At 40.9% G+C, this 17,163-nt stretch overlaps 1 protein-coding gene and 1 pseudogene across 2 annotated transcripts in view; both read right to left on the reverse strand.

The window, feature by feature from the left end:
• ATL3 (atlastin GTPase 3) overlaps positions 1-17,163 on the reverse strand; it is a 63,069-nt gene that overhangs the window by 34,740 nt on the left and 11,166 nt on the right. The gene's annotated exons all lie outside the window — the stretch shown is intronic.
• On the reverse strand, positions 6,825-7,248 carry LOC102502797 (ragulator complex protein LAMTOR3 pseudogene; annotated as a pseudogene).

Below are 17,163 nucleotides of genomic sequence, written 5' to 3' on the forward strand. Positions count from 1 at the left end.
AAAAAAAAAAAAAAGGGAGGGGAGGAGAAGGGATTGTGTCATGGCCATCCTCCAGAAGGCTGATTTCTCACCTATCTCTATCTCTCTCTGGTGAGCAGCCTGGTGATTAAGGATTCCACATGGGCAGCAGCAGATGGGATGGTGGTTAAGGTGCTGGATTTCCACATGGATGACCACAGTTCAGGTCCTAGACCTATTGACTTGCTTCCTCATTTCCCTTTCTCTCTCTCTCTCCAGTCAAATTAAAAATAACAACAATAAGTAATTCTTTAAAAAAAAATTCCACATGGATAACAGGAGTTCAAGTCCTAGCCTCAGTGGCTTCAAAAGCACAGAGGTGCATGTCTGAAATCCAAAACGATGGAGAAATAGATGAGATGGGATTGCAGAGTAACCATGGGTATAACTTTCTCTCTCTCTCTCCATCTCTCTATCTGTCTCTCTCTGGGGAATGCATGTACCCTCTGACAAATTTTTTAAAATGTTTAAAAATTAGATGCCATAGGAGTAAAAAAATGTGGGGCCAGCAGTGGTATGGTGGTGAAGGTGCCAGACTCCCACATGGCCAACCACAGTTCATGTTCCAGATCTAGAGGCTTGCTTTTTTTGTTTTTGTTTTTTTAAGAGATATTTTTGCTATAGGAGCATGCACTTGCTGGAGACACAGAGACAGAGAAAGTGAGAAACGACCACCGGGGGGGGAGGGGATGGTCACAGCACAATCCCTTCTCCTCCATTCTCCACTAGAGATTTTGGGTGCACACACACATGTACAGCATGAATTTCAAGCTGTCAAGTCTGGGACTCAAACCATGGGCAGTCAAGTAGAGGTCTAGTGCCTTAACCACTATGCCACCTGCTGGTCCCACAGCTTGCTTCCTCTCCCTCTGGTAAGTGCAAGTGCCCTATAGCAAATTTAAAAACAATAAAATTAAATAAATAATTCTTTTTAAAAAGCTAAAAAAAAAAAGCCATAGACTAGCAGAAAATATTTATAGCACCTATTTCTAAATTATTTATATCAAGAATCAATATAGAATTACATAAAAAACAACAAACATTGCAGCCAGCAGATAGTGTGGTGATTAAGGCACTGGACTCCCATATAGTTGACCACATTTTGAGTCCTGGAGCTAACAGCTTGCAAATCATGCTGGCTGTGTGTGCATGGTGCCCAAAATCCCAGGAGGAGAATGTAAAGGGAATGCAGCATAGCCATTCCCCAGGGGTGATTTTTCACTCTCCTTCTCATTGCCTCTCTGTCTCTCTCCAGCAAGTATTCACACCCTATGGCAAAAAATCTTAAAAAAAAAAAAAAAAAAAATCTTATTTTTAAAATAATAGTGGCAAGGCCCGCAGGTGGTATGGTGGTAAAAGAAGCTGGACTCCCACATGGCTGACCATGGTTTGAGTCCCAGAACTGGCGGCTTGCTTTCTCACTTTCTCTCTTCCTCTCTCTCTGTCTCTCTCTAGTCAAACTCAAAAATAGTAATAATAAATAAAATTAAATAATTTCTTTAAAAAATAATAATGGGAAAAAGACTATAAATAGGCACACTTTACCAAAATAAAGAATTTCCAAATGATCAATAATTACATGATCTGGTACTTCCATATCATTACCTATCAAGGAAATTTAAATTAAAACCATAAGGAGATACAGTCAAGTTTCACTTAATGATAGAGATATATTCAGAGACACACACACTGCTAGGTGATTTCATCATTGTTCGAACATACAACACAAGAACGTAAACAAGCTTAGATGGTATAGCCTACTACACACCTAGGCTGTTTAATTATTATTATTATTCCTTGGCTACAAACCTGTACAGCATGTTACTGAATAATATAGGCAAATGTAACACAACAGTAACTATTTTGTGTATCTAAACACATATGAAAGGGTACAGTAAAATTACAACATAAAATAAAGGGACACCTTCGAGGATCAGCCAGTTGATGCAGTGGTTAAGGTAGCTAGTACCCACCTGGCCAACTGCACAGTGCAGTCTGAGTCCCAGATCCAGTACCTCAAAAAGCACACGGTGGGGTGGGAAGGGGGCAGCAGATAGTGTAATGGTTAGGTTGCCGGACTTAGGTCAACTGTGATTCAAGTCCCGGACCCAGTGGCTTAAAACTCATGCCTGGTGCATGTGCGTGAGTGCCCAAGATCCTGAGAGAAGAATGGAAGAGAAGGGACTGCAGCGTGGACATCCCCTCAGGGTGTGATTTCATGCTTTCTAAAGAAAAAAAGAAAAAGCACAGGAGGTGCATGTTACATGCATGTGTGCCTGCTCAAAAATCCCAAGAGGAGGAGAATGGAGAAGGGATTATGGTATAGCCATCTCTTCCAGGGGATTAATTTCTCTTTCTCTCCTCTCTCTCACATTAAATTTTAAATAATATGCAAGGGACCCCACATAGAATTGATCCAAGATCTTCCCCAAGGCACATCATAGACAGATTGAACAAAACCACATAGACAAGAAACTATAATTGGCAAGAGAGAAATGTAAAGTTATTTTTTGTTTATTTGTTTTATTATTATTATTCATTAAATTGCTATACGTCATTTAGATTGTGAAGAGACTTTACCCAGCATGATTTACACCTCAGTACAGCCCAGTTGAGACTATTATATACCTCCTCGTCAACAGATAATAAACCTTATTTGTGTCCTACAAGTGTCTTATCTCTCCATTTTCCCTCCAAATTTCCTTTCATTCCCCCCCCAAATTCTCTATGCTCTTCCCCTCCCACAGTCTTTCCACTTTGTCTCCAGTGTCCATTACAATTTTTAATACTTTTATGTTCTCTCGTCTTTCAGTCTCTAGCATAGAGTGCACACAGTTGGTATATGTTAAGTAGAGACATACAATGTCTCTCTTTCATAGCCTGACTTGCTTCACTCAGCAACATATTCGTCCACTTTCTATCAAATTCCAGGGCCTTGTTGTTTTTTTATGGCTAAATAGTATTCCGTGGAGTATATATGCCACAATTTTTCAATCCATTCATCAATTTGTGGATATTTTGGTTGGTTTCAAGTCTTAGCAATCGTGAATAATGCTGCAATGAAAGTAGTTGTACAACCACTTTTCCAACTGAGTGCTCTCCTGTCCCCTGGGTAGATACCCAGGAGTGGAATTGCTGGATCACATAGTGAAGTTATTTTCAAAGGATAGTCCATAAGACTAACATCGGACCTCTCACCGGAAACAATGGAAGCGAAGAGTGGAAAAATATATTCAACATGTTAAGTGAAAAACAATTTCAACCAAGAACACTATACCCAGCAAGATTATCTTTCATATGGGAAAAAAAGACAAAAACATTCTTTCTTTTTTTTTTTTTTTTGGAGAGGTTTTTGCTGTAGGGCGCGTGCGCTCGCCAGACAGACAGAGACAGAGAGACAGAAAGCGAGAAATCACCTCCCAGGGGGGATGGCCACCCCACAATCCCTTCTCCCCCATTCTCCTCTCAGGATCTTGGGCACACACACACACGCGCCCGGCGTGAGTTTTAAGCCACCCGGTTCAGGACGCAAACCACAGTCGACTACATGGGAGTCCAGCGACATAGCCATTACGCTAACTGCTGGTCCCGACAAAAACATTCTCAGATAAACAAAACCTGAAAGAATTTACCAACACCAGACCAGCTCTCCATGAAGTGCTGAAGGTAGTGCTATACCAGGAAAACTAAGGTCGGACACATAGAAATAAGAGTACAAGAAACAACCATGAGAATGGCCAACCTAATGGCAGCGACAAGTATGGAGGTGAATGTTAATTTTCAGAGTTCAAATGGAAAAATCAGACCACAGTAACACTGCAAATTCAATAGAAGAGAGATTAATTACGTGAATCTGAAACAGTGAAATAGAATTTTTTTTTTACTTTAGGCTAAAATATTACTGATTTTCTTCAATGCTTTGATTTCCATATTTAAGGATTTGTCTTCTCTTGAACTGTCGACAGGTTCATCTACCTATTATTTGAACTGAATCCTAACCTTTTTCCTGGCTTTTAGTTTTAAGCAAATTTCCCTCAACATTTTTTTATTTTGATCTATTAAAACCAAAACTTTTTTTTTTAATTAAAAAGATGCACTGGAACCAGCAGTTAGCATAATGGCTATGTCACTGGACTCCCACGTAGTCGACTGCAGTTTGAGTCCTGGACCCGGTGGCTTAAACTCACTCCGGGCGCGTGTGCGTGTGTGCCCAAGATCCCGAGAGGAGAATGGAGGAGAAGGGATTGTGGCGTGGCCATCCCCCCTGGGGCGTGATTTCTCGCTTTCTGTCTCTCTGTCTGTCTCTGTCTGTCTGGTGAGCACGAGCGCCCTATAGCAAAAAACTCTCAAAAAAAAAAAATGCATTTAAAAAAATACCTATCAATACCTATTTAATGATTGCAGTAAGCTATATAGGCCCAGCAAGGTGCTACTTTATAGTATGTTCACTTTACTTACTAAGGTTTATGCCTGAAGCCAGACATGCATTCATAAATATGTATAAATCAGCTGTTTAGTGAATCAATAAAATGTGGAAAAAAAAAAGTCATGGAAAACAACTGTACATCCCAGAGATACTGTGAGAGAAGGCAGGAGTAGACAGAGGGTGAGAGGTAGGGAATCAAGGGGGAAAAAAAACAAAATAGGGACCAGCAGTTGGCATAATGGCTGTCGCTGGACTCCCATGTAGTCGACCATGGTTCGAATCCTGGACCCGGTGGCTTAAACTCATGCCAGGCGTGTGTGCGTGCATGCCCAAGATCCCAAGAGGAGAATGGAGGAAAAGAGATTATGGCATGGCCACTCTCTCTGGGGTGGTGGTGATTTCTCACTTTCTGTCTCTCTGTCTCTGTCTTTCTGGCAACCGCACGCGCCCTATAGCAAAAAATTCTACCAAAAAAAAGCAAAGCATATAAGAAATACAAAATTATTTGTTGATAACATGAATGATAATATCCTTGATTGATCCAATATACAATGTATACTGGATGGAAAATCTCATTTTGTATACTGTATTAATCTACAGTGAATGACTATAAATAAACAGGTCTTTTTTTCATTTTTAAATAATAAAATTAAATAGTTCTTTTAAAAATGGCTATACTATCATGTTCACATATATATACTGATATTGGAGACAAAATTCAATAACAATCATATTTAACGATTTTCTTAATAATTATTTACTTGCTTAATTCCATTTATCATTTTTTTTTTTTATTTTACCAGAGAGAGACAGAAAGGAAAGGGAGAAAGCAAGCCGCCACACCCGGACTCAAACTGTGGTGGCCACGTGAGAATCCAGCACCTTTAACCACCACGCCACCTACCGGCCCCATATTTAAGTTTTATAAAGAACACACAAACATTGAAACAGGCTACAGAATGCAGGAAGCTATAATTTTCATTTTTATTAAAGAATAATGTCCTCTGATGGGGCCAGCCAATGATGTAGTGGTTATGTCACTGGACTCGGACATGACCGACCATGGTTTTAGTACCAGATGCAATGGCTCGAAACGAACATTGGGCAGGTGTTTGTGCATGCCCAAGACCCTAGGACAATGATGAAAGGATTGCAGCATGGCTATCGCACTTGGGGAGAGGGGTGATTTCTCACCTTCCCTCTTACCGTCTGTCTTTCTCTCTGATGAGCACCCACACCCTATGACAAAAAACACTATTTTTTTTTTTGAGAGGTTTTTGCTATAGGGCATGTGTGCTCGCCAGAAAGACAGAGAGACATAAAACAAGAAATCACCCCCTCCCCGGGAGGGATGGCTACGCCACAATCCCTTTTCCTCCATTCTCCTCTCGGGATCTTGGGCAAGCATGCATGCACACACGCCTGGCGTGAGTTTAAGCCACCAGGTCCAGAACTCAAACCGTGATCAACTACATGGGAGTCCAGCAACACAACCATTATGCCAACTGCTGGTCCCAAAAACCTCTCAAAATAAAAGAAACCATCATGACTTTTCAAATGACCCAATATATACAAAGGAAAGTTAAGTGATTACACTCATTTTATTACTTTTACTCAGCCATTTTATCATTCCTCACACTTAATGCGACATAATAAGACATAATCTAAAGAAAAGTATGTCCTTATCATTATTCACAATAAATGTCTGCTTCAGGGCCAGCAGATCGCATAGTAGTTACATCACTGGACTTCCACATGGCCAACCACAGTTCAAGCACAGGATGCAGTGGCTTGAATCGACAACCGGGGGGGCTACATCACTGGACTTCCACATGGCCAACCACAGTTCAAGCACAGGATGCAGTGGCTTGAATCGCACACTGGGTGCATGTGCATGTGTGCCTAAGATCCTAGGAGGAGAATGAAGGGATTGTGGCGTGGCCATCTCCCCTGAGGGGTGATTTCTCACTTTCTCTCTCACTGTCTCTGTCTCTTTCTCCAGCGAACACACACGCCCTAAGGCAAAAATCTCTACAAAAAAAAAAAAAAAAAACGCTTCATTCAGCAGGTCTGAGCATACTGTGCATACAGAACATTTAATGGCTCAAGTGGACCAACGTACCTTTTTGACTGTGATCCACTGAACAGAATCTCATCCATGTCCAGTGACTGGACTAACTCCATGAGAATGTGAAAGAATGAACCAATTTTGTGGTATCCTCAGACCTCACTAAATAAAAAATGACTACATACAAGGAAATACAAGTGCTCTATCTATATATTGCATTCATAGGCTCTTTCTTTAGTGTAAGGAGTACTTTCTTGAGTACATGGGTAAGTGTTATTGTGGTCTAAAGATTGCTGGATTAATACTGTGTTATTATAATGAAGACAGGGCACACACTGAAATCACTGTCAGACTGAGAAACTTCACAATTTATTTCAATCCTTCAAATAACAGAGCAAGGTCCTTGTCTAGGCTGACAATTAGTCCTGTACTGGCATTGCTGCTACCTATAAAACTCACCACCGAAGGTAAATTATTTAAACTTCCTAATAGGTGTTATAGTAATACTTTTATTCTTTGAAAGTCCAAGTCTGCTCCCTTGGTCTGTTCCAAGGACAAATGTAGGTAAGAAGACAAGTCTCAAAGCATGTTCCAGGGCATAACCACTGGCCACTTTAATAACAGGCACTCATGGAGCCATTCATCACTTGGTAATTGTTTATACAAGAATCTTCTTAGGTCATCTGCCATGAGGAACTTTCCTTTCCCACAGAATCACTTGGGTTTCTGGATTTTCTGGTTCTCTCCACTGCCACTTCAGGGACAGCTTCAGTTTCCTCTGGTAAGCCACCATCACATGATTCATCTAATAACACTTTCTTAAAACATAAACACATGGTCTAGCTGTACAAAAACACTCCTTATAACCTTATTATATAAAGTTTTTCTATTAAAAATTTTTTTTTTGCTTTCTAAACTTTTTTTCCCTTAAAAATGATTTGGGGCCGGCAGATGACATAGTGGTTAAGGGCGCTTGACTCTCACATGGCCCACCACAGTTCAAGTCCCGGACATGGAGGCTGGCTTGCTTGCTTTCTCTCTCTCTCTCTCTCTCTCTCTCTCTCTCTGTCTCTCTCTCTCTCAGTCTCTGGCCTATAGCAATCTAATTTGCTATAGGACACATGTGCTCACCAGAGATAAAGTAAGAAAGCAAGTCACCTGGTCTGGGACTCGAACTATGGTCAGACATGTGGAAATCTAGCAACTTAACCACCATGCCACCTGCTGCCCAACTTTTCTAATAAAAACTAAGACATTAACCTATGACTACACAGGGTGGGGATCAGCATCACTGTCATTCACTTCTACATCTTGTCCCTCTGGAAGGGGCATGATGAATAAAACAACACAAAATTAAATCAAGCACAAGAGAAAATAATACAGTTAAGAAACAGAGGGACCAGCACATTGGGAAATGGTTACATGGCTGGACTCCCACATAGTTGAGTATAGTTTGAACCCCAGACACAGCAGACCTGTACCAGGCATGTGTGCCTAAGTACCTAAAATCCTGAGAGGAGAATGGAGAAGGAATTGTAGTTGTGGTTATTCCCCCCTGAGGGATGATTTCTTGTTGTCTCCCTGTCTCTCCAGAGAGCGTATGGACCCTAGAGCAAAAATCTCTTCTCTTAAAAAAAAAAAATCTATAGTAAACATGAGTCCTACAAGGCTGCTGCCAACATAACATGGCATACTATTTCACAGTAAACTTTTTATTATAAGTAGGAGTGCACTCTAAAATAGTGATAAATAATACATGAAAAACAACAGTAACTTTTTATCAAGTATTATGTACCGTACATAATTGCATATGCTATCTTTTAAATATTTTACTTTATTATATATTTTTTTCTTTTCTTCTTTTTTAGTTTGACCAGAGAAAGAGAGAAAACAAACTACCAGGTTCAGGGCTCAAACTGCGGTTGGCCATGTGGTAGTCCAATGCCTTAGTGCTACCTGCCAGCCACACATGCTACACTTCTATACAAATGGTAGCACACAGGTTTAAACCAGACCACCATAAACACATGAGTGATACACTGTCCTATGTTACTTTTCAGCTTCATTATAATCTTTCAGGACCACCAACACATGCAGACCATCTCTTTTTTTTTTTTTTTTTTAAGAGAGATTTTTGCTATAGGGTATATGTACTCACCAGAGAGACAGAGAGAGACAGAGAAACAGAAAGCAAGAAATTACCCACCCCACCCCACCAAGGAGGATGGCCACGCTGTAATCCCTTCTCCTCTATTCTCCTCTCAGGATTTTGGGCACGCACACACATGCACCCAGTGTGAGTTTTAACCCTCCAGATCCAGGACTCAAACCACGGTCGACTACGTGGGAGTCCAGTGACAGAACCATTTTGCCATCTACTGGTCCCACATGCAGCCTATCTCTGACCACAACATATACTCTGCATGCCTGTATCACTATCTGCCCATCAGAATGAATAACATTTAAAAGAGTTATCATAACAACTGTGGGAAAAGATGTAGAACAAAATGGAATTTTCATACATTCTGATGGCAGCATAAAATAGTACAAATATACTGTCTGGCAGCATTAAAATTATCTATGATTAAGCAATTCCATTCCTAAGAGAAAATATAACTAAGAGAAATGAGTACATATGTCCACCAAAAGTCATACATATGTACACAAAAGTTCACATCAGTTTTACTGAAAATAGTCTGAAAGTGGAAACAACACAAATGTCTACCACAGTAGAGCCTGTCTGCCACTACTAAGCCTTCCACCTATGTTATTTTATCTAATCATCAAAACAACGGGGCTGTGAGGTAAATTATATAGCCCTGTCATAAAAATATCTTATATTAAAATTAAAATAAGAAAACTAAAGCACATAGAGGTTCAGCATCTTGCCCAATGGGTCCCAGAGATACGCTTAAAAAGATCTTTAGCTAGTTATATTTTATAGATCACTCTTAATAACTCAGTTTCGGGTGTTTTTGTTTGTTTGTTTGTTTGTTGAGAGGTTTTTACTATAGGGCGCATGCACTCGCCAGAAAGATAGAGACAGACAGAAAGCGAGAAAACCCCCCCCACCTCCAGGGGGGATGGCCACACCACAATCCCTCTCCTCCATTCTCCTCTCGGGATCTTGGGCACACATACACATGCGCCCACCCTGAGTTTAAGCCACCGGATCCTGGACTTGAACCGCGGTCGACTACATAATTCTATACTTCAAAATTAAGCACTAACTACTATTTTCCCTACCAAAATTCAAAGCACAAAGATATTAATTCTTTGAAATTCAGAGCTACTTAGTAGCTATGGATTTATGGGAAGTTTACAAAAAGCTATGAGTGAGGCCCAGGGAAAAAGACAAAGCACTATTTTCCTAAACATAACTATGTGTCACTAGTTAAAAAAAAAAAGAAAAGATGTTCTTAGACAGTTAAAGGGATTTTTTGCTTATTGGGTCTTTTTGTTTTGTTTTTGTTTGTTTTTTGTTTTGCCTGAGGGTGTACGTGTCCAAGAGAGACAGAAACAGGGAGGGAAAGTGAGAAATCACCCCCAAGGGGGTTGGTCAGCCACAATCCCTTCTCTTCCATTTTCCTCTCGGGATTTAGGGCATGCACACAAGTATGCTCAGCATGTTTTTCAGATTACCAGGTCCAGGACTCAAACCACATGTGGGATCCAATGCCTTAACCACCACCTGCTGGCTCCAGGACATTTTAAATTTTTTTTAATTATTTTATTTAATTTTATTTATTCATTCATTTATTTTAATTTGACCAGAGAGAGACAAAGAGAGAGAAAGACAGTGAGAAAGCAAGCCACCAAGTCCAGGACTTGAACTGTGGTCGGCCATGTGGGTGTGTCCAGTGCCTTAACCACCATGACACCTGCTGGTCCTTACATCTTTTAATTTTAATGATTATGTATTTTAACATACATTTAAAAATATGAAGCCAAAGCTTTAATGGACCATTGCTTAGAAGGATGGTATAAGTTTATCAATTTAAAGTAAATTATGTTTTAGGGACCAGCATTTAGCATAATGGCTATGTCACTGGACTCTCATGTAGTCGACCACGTTTCGAATCCTGGACCCGGTGTCTTAAACTAATGCTGGGTGCACGTGTGTGCGTGCCCAAGATCCCAAGAGGAGAATGGAGAAGGGATTGTGGCATGGCCATCCCCCCGGGCGGTGATTTCTCGCTTTCTGTCTGTCTCTGTCTTTCTGGCGAGTGCACATGCCGTATAGCAAAAATCTCTCCAAAAAAAAAAAAAGTAATTTATGTTTTAATCTATTAGAGGGCACATGTGCTCACTGGAGGAAGAGAATGAGAGAAAAAGATATAGAAACAAGAGAGAGAGAGAAAGCACCCTCCACCATAAGTCATGGTCATGCCAAAAATCCCTTCTCCTCCATCTCTCCCTGTTTTCAGGATTCCGGGCATACACACACCAGATCCTGGACTCAAATCATGTGATCAACCATATGGGATCCAGTCACTTTAATCACCAGATCAGATACTGGCTCTATGTTTTTCTTTGGTTTTTGTGGGGGTTTTGGTTTTTTTTTTTCCTAATTTTGCTATAGGAGAGACAGAAAAAGGAAAAATGAGAAAGCACCCCCCATCAGGTAGGTGGTCATGCCATAATCCCTTCTCCATTCTCCTCTCAGGATTCTGAGCACATGCTCATTCCACATGATTTTCAAACTGCTGGGTCCAGGACTCAAGCCACACAATTGACCATGTAGGATCCAGCTGCCTTAACCACCATATCAACAACTGGCCGTAAAGTAAACTTTCTTTACAGTTGGTGATACTACTTAGTATGTGCATAGATAGGTAGGTATAGTCAAAATAACTGATGTGGACTCCCAAGACTTCTATCTGCGAAGCACTGAAGGCTGCATGGTCAAAGCAGTCAAAACAGACAAAATGACTATCAGACTCTACTTTTAAACTACCAGAATTGCTGCTCACTTTTTATATTCACAGTATCTGACAGCAACACAAGGATTTTTCCCACTTTTTAAACTCATACAGACTATTGGAAAACAAGTTGTAAATACACACTAAATATCATTGTAAAAAATGTATAATAATACATTTCTTTCCTATTGGGTAGACTGGATAAAAAGGAAGCACTTCTGTGAATAATCTTTTAGGGTTCTTATTGCCACAGCAACAGGTAAATCCAAATCCTAAAGACCTTCGGTCTTTCATACAAAAGAACTAATGAGAATAACTTTTCAGACCTTATGGATAAGCCACAGTGGTAAGTACTGTGTAGTACTCAAGAAAGTACAAAACAAAGTCCTGATTGTGGCAGAAATAGCTGGTTGTTTCCCCCAGTATTAATTTCTCCCTCCTGTTATATAATATGTAGACTTTTTAGATGAGCTTGTAAACACGTAAAAGTAACACATTTCCAACCCAACCACTTAGTTAGGGTATGACCATATGATTAAATTCTGACCAATAGCGGGACCAGCAGTTGGCCTAATGGCTATGTCACTGGACTCTCATGTAGTCGACTGCGGTTCAAGTCCCAGACCCAGCGGCTTAAACTCATGCCAGGCACGAGTGCATGCGTGCCCAAGATCCCAAGAGGAGAATGGAGGAGAAGGGATTGAGGCGTGGCCATCCCCCCCAGGGGGTGATTTCTTGCTTTCTCTCTGTCTCTGTCTTTCTGGCAAGCACACATGTCTCATACCAAAAAAAACCCTCAAATTCTGAATAGAAAGTGAGTAGAAATGACACAGGTAGCCTCAAGGTTCTGCATTCTCCCCCTTCCTACTGGCCAGATGTAGAAGTAAGGAGTCATCCTAATTGAGGGGGGCAAGGAAAACACCAGCACATCGTGGCATACTGTTCTATGGCATACAGGAGCAACAGGAAAGGCAGGGCCCAGGACTTCACATAACAGAATTACCATACTGGTTCACTTTTATGTGAAAGAAAAAAATAAGTCTATCATGGTTAACTCACTTATTGAAGACCCAGACACAGCCAAACATAGTAATAAAACAAATCTACCAGGATATTACAATTAATTTTGTATATCGTAATATGAGATCTTTCAATTTCATCTTTTTCATAATTAAAGTTTACTCAGGCATACAATAAACAATTGTATAATAAATAAATAGTATGTACCATATATAGGTGAAGACAACATTAAGGACACAGTGTCATTGTCAGAGCAATAAGCTTGGAAGATATGGCTACATGGAATAAAGGCAAGATGGAGTAATTTAATAATAAAAATGTATGCAGTTGTGGGCTGGCCCCATGCGAAGGTGGTAAGGGGTGCCAGATCCTACATGGCCACCTATGCAGATTAGAATATCAGCTATGGGGAATCAGCAGATGGCATAATGGTTACATCACTGGCATCTACACCGTTCAAGTCCCAGACTGGGTGGCTTAAAACCCAAGCCAGGTGCATGTGCATGCGTGCCCAAATCCCAAAAGGAGAATGGAGAAGAGATTGTGGCATGACCACCAACCCTAGGGCGGGATTTCTCACTTTCTGTCTGTCTCTCTGGCAAGTGCACACACCCTATAGCAAAAATCTCTTAAAAAAAAAAAAAATACTAGCTAGGATGGCCTGAAAAATACGCCAGCATGTGTGGGAATACACCCCAAAATTCAACAGGTTGGGGAAATGGAGAAGGGACTACAACATGACCACATCCCATTAGGATGTGCATTCTTCCTCTTTCTCTCTCCATCTCCAGCAAGCACACACACCCTCTGGCAATTAAGAACAAAAATGGGGACAAGCAGGTGGCATAAGGTTACTACGTGCTAGAATCCCACGTGGCCAAACGCAGTTCGAGTCCTGGACTTGGTGGCTTGAAACTCATTGGGCACATTTGCATGCATGCCCAAAATCCCAAAACAAGACTGGAGAAGGGACTGCAGCATGGCCACCTCCCTGAGGGGTTATTTCTCACTTTCTGTCTCTTCTTTGTCACTGTGGTGAGCACACACATCCTATAGAAAAATCTCTATCTGAAAAAAAAGATAGTCTTGAGGCCGGCAGGTGGCATGGTGGTTGAAGGCGCTAGACTCTCACATGGCCGACTGTGGTTCAAGTCCTGGACCTGACGGCTTGCTTTCTCTCACTTTCTCTCTCTTGTTCGCTCTTCTGCTCTCTCTCACTCGCTCTTTCTCTCTTTCTCACTCTGTCCTTCTCTGGTCACAATAAGTAAAAAAATAAGTAAAGTTAAAATAATTATTAAAAAATTTATTTTAATTTAAAAAAAAGTTAAGTCTTCATTTCCTTCTTTTTCTTTCTACGTATAGCATAGAATAAAGAATGAGAACTTGGCTATTTAGCTGAGGGAATTGGAGTGATCCTGAACATCTCCTCACATCGTAGTATAAGTACAGGTATCAATGTCCACCATATTGAAAAAGATCTTGCTCATTGACAGTGTTTCTTTGGTTTCAGCCTACATAAGAGAAAAATTATTTTGAACAGTATAAATCACCAATAATTGAGGCCAACAGGTGGCATGGTGTTTAAGGTTGCTAGACTTCCATATGGCTGACCATGGTTCGAGTCCTGGACCTGGCAGCTTGCTTTCTCACTTTCCCCTCTCTCTCTCTCTCCCTCTGTCCCTCTCTAGTCAAATTTAAATAAATAAAATTAAATAATTCTTTTTTTAAATCATCAATAATTTAGAAAACGAAACTGCTTATATTACACCTCATCATCTTTTTTTTCCTTTCTTTTTATTCTTTCTTTTTTTGAAGAGGTTTTTGCTATAGGGTACGTGCACTCACCAGAAAGACAAAGAGACAGAAAGCGAGAAATCACCCCCCAGGGGGGATGGCCAGCCACAATCCCTTCTCTTCTCCTCTCGGGATCCTGGGCATACATGCACACATAACTGGCCTGAGTTTAAGCCACAGGTCTGGGACTCAAACTTCGGTCAACCACATGGGAGTCCAGCAACATAGCCATTACACCAACTGCTGGTCCCCATCCCACTATCTTTATTTCATGTTTCCTAAAAACGATAGGACTATATAATTTTCCAAAAGACAATAGGACTATATAACCAATTTTCCAAAAGAAACTTCATTTCCACTTATCCCTTTCCAGATGTCATGTAAAGGCCCTGAATCCTGACTTTCTTCCTTCTAGAACATGAGCTCTCAAGGGCAGGAATTTTTATATCCAGGGCCATGTCCCACTGTCCCCAGAGCAATGTCCAAACATAGTACATATTAATAAATTTCCGTGGAATAAACATCTACCACAATATGACTATGGAGAACTTTTCTAACCACTTTCATCTCCACTTAAAAATCTAATACCCATCTCAAAGCACAGGTCAGACACATATTAGGAATTCAATAAACAATTTTCCTTCCCACATTCCTATTTCTATTGAACCCTTGTACATTACTCATCACAATATTATATTTTAATTATGACCCATTACCCAGACTAGGAGCTCCTAGGAATAAAGACACTGTCACACACAGTCCCCGTGTCTCCATAACATAGAATAAGTTTCCTAGTACTGTGAAGAGTAAACTCAGTAATATACGTAAAGCCCATTGATTCCTTCCCTCTCCCATTTTCCTTGTCAAATTCCTTAAAGGTCCATCTACATTCACTTACTATCCACCCATTTCCTCCTTTTTTTTTTTTTCTTTTGAGAGGTTCTTTCTATAGGGCGCGTGCGCTCACCAGAAAAATATAGAAAGACAGAGACAGAAGGAGAGAAATCAGCCCCCAAGGGGGATGGCCACATAGCAATCCCTTCTCCATTCTCCTCTCGGGATCTTGGGCACACACACACATGCACCCAACGTGAGTTTAAGCCACTGGGTCTGGGGCTCGAATCGCAGTCAACCACGTGGGAGTCCAGCGACATAGCCATCATGTCATCTATTGGTCCTCCCATTTCCTTCTTAACAGTTTGCGATCTAACCTTGATCTCAAATTGTCAGTACAACTCTCTACTTTACCAATGATCCCTCTTGCCAAATCCAACGGCTCTCTCAATTTTCACTCAGCTCTACCTCTGTGACAAAATAAAATTGCCACATACTTTCAAACCTTAAACCCGTTGGACTCAGTAACACTGTACATTCCTAGTTCTCTTCCAACCTCTTTTTCATCTCCTTTCATTAGTTCTTTTCCTTCTCTCAGCCTCCTGTGGACATACACCAATGCTGTCTTGGTCTTTTGCAGTTCCCATTCACTCCCTCAATGAAATCTTCACTCTTATTATTTCGATTACACAATCTATTTTGATGAAACAATTTCATTTTATCTCTAATCTGTATTTAGTCCACATGTACAATTGCCCAAGGGACAAATTTACCTAATATTCCACCAATACCTCACTCTCAGGTATATGTGGAAATATATGGGCCTAAGAGTCAGGAGACAAGTTCCTGTTCCAGTTCTACCACTAACAGCCTGTGTGATCCTGGACATGTCTCATCTTCAGTCTCATCAGTAAAATGTTTCCTATCTCGGGGCCGGTAGGTGCCATGATGGTTAAAGGCATTGGACTCCCAGATGTCCAACAGTGGTTCAAGTCCTAGACCTGATTGCTTGCTTTCTCATGTTCCCTCTCTCTCTCTCTGTCTCTCTCTGATCAAACTGGAAAATCATAATAATAAATAAAATTAAATAATGCTTTAAAAAAATAAAGAAAAAATGTTTATCTAGCAACCATTCCAATACTAACATTTTACATGTATTACTTAGTTTTGCCAAAAGGATCTGCTCAGTATGCTACTCCTCTCAAATCTTTCAAAACTTCTATTTTCTCTATCTTCACTTTATCACCAAATCCTACCAATTCTTCCTTACATGACTGGAGTTTCTGTTTTGGCAAAGAATATTATTCTAATGAAGTAGTATCTGTAGGAGAAAGGCCTTCCATAGCTATAGGACCTGAGAACCAGCCCCCTAGCCTAGTGGTTAATAGAGTCAGATCCCACATGGCTGACTAGAGTTCAATATCCGGCCCAAATAGTTTGAAAAACAAGTCAGGGCTGGCCCCATGGCCTAGCAGTTAAGGGAGGTGGATCCCAAACAGCCAGCTGACCATGTGATTTGAACCCCAGACCCAGCACTTTCGAAAACACACCAGGCACATGAGTGTTCATGCCCAAAATCCTAAAAAGATGGAGATATAGAGACGGGATTATGTCTCACAAGGAATGCTTTTTTCGTCCCTCTGTCTTACTGGCAAACACAAGTGTTCTCTGGCAACTAAAAAATAAAGGTGGTGTGGTGGTTAAGGGTGCTAGACTCCCACATGATTGACTATGGTTCGAGTCCTGGACCTGAAGGCTTGCTTTCTCACTTTCCCCTTCTCTCTCTGTCTCTCTCTGGAAAATTTTTTTTCTTTGATTTTTTTTTTTTTTGAGAGATTTTCGCTATAGGGCGCATGCGTTCGCCAGACAGACAGAGGGAGACATAGAAACAGAAAGCGAAAAATCAACCCCCAGGGGGGATGGTCACGCTGCAATCCCTTCTCCTCCGTTCTCTCGGGATCTTGGGCACACACGGACACGCGCCCGGTGTGTTTTAAGCCACCGGGTCCGGGACGCGAACCACGGTCGACTGCATGGGAGTCCAGCGACATAGCCATTACGCTAACTGCTGGTTCCCTCTC

This window comes from Tupaia chinensis, unplaced genomic scaffold, assembly GCF_000334495.1.
Source record: "Tupaia chinensis unplaced genomic scaffold, TupChi_1.0 Scaffold000273_1, whole genome shotgun sequence".
In the NCBI taxonomy this organism is placed as follows: domain Eukaryota; kingdom Metazoa; phylum Chordata; class Mammalia; order Scandentia; family Tupaiidae; genus Tupaia; species Tupaia belangeri.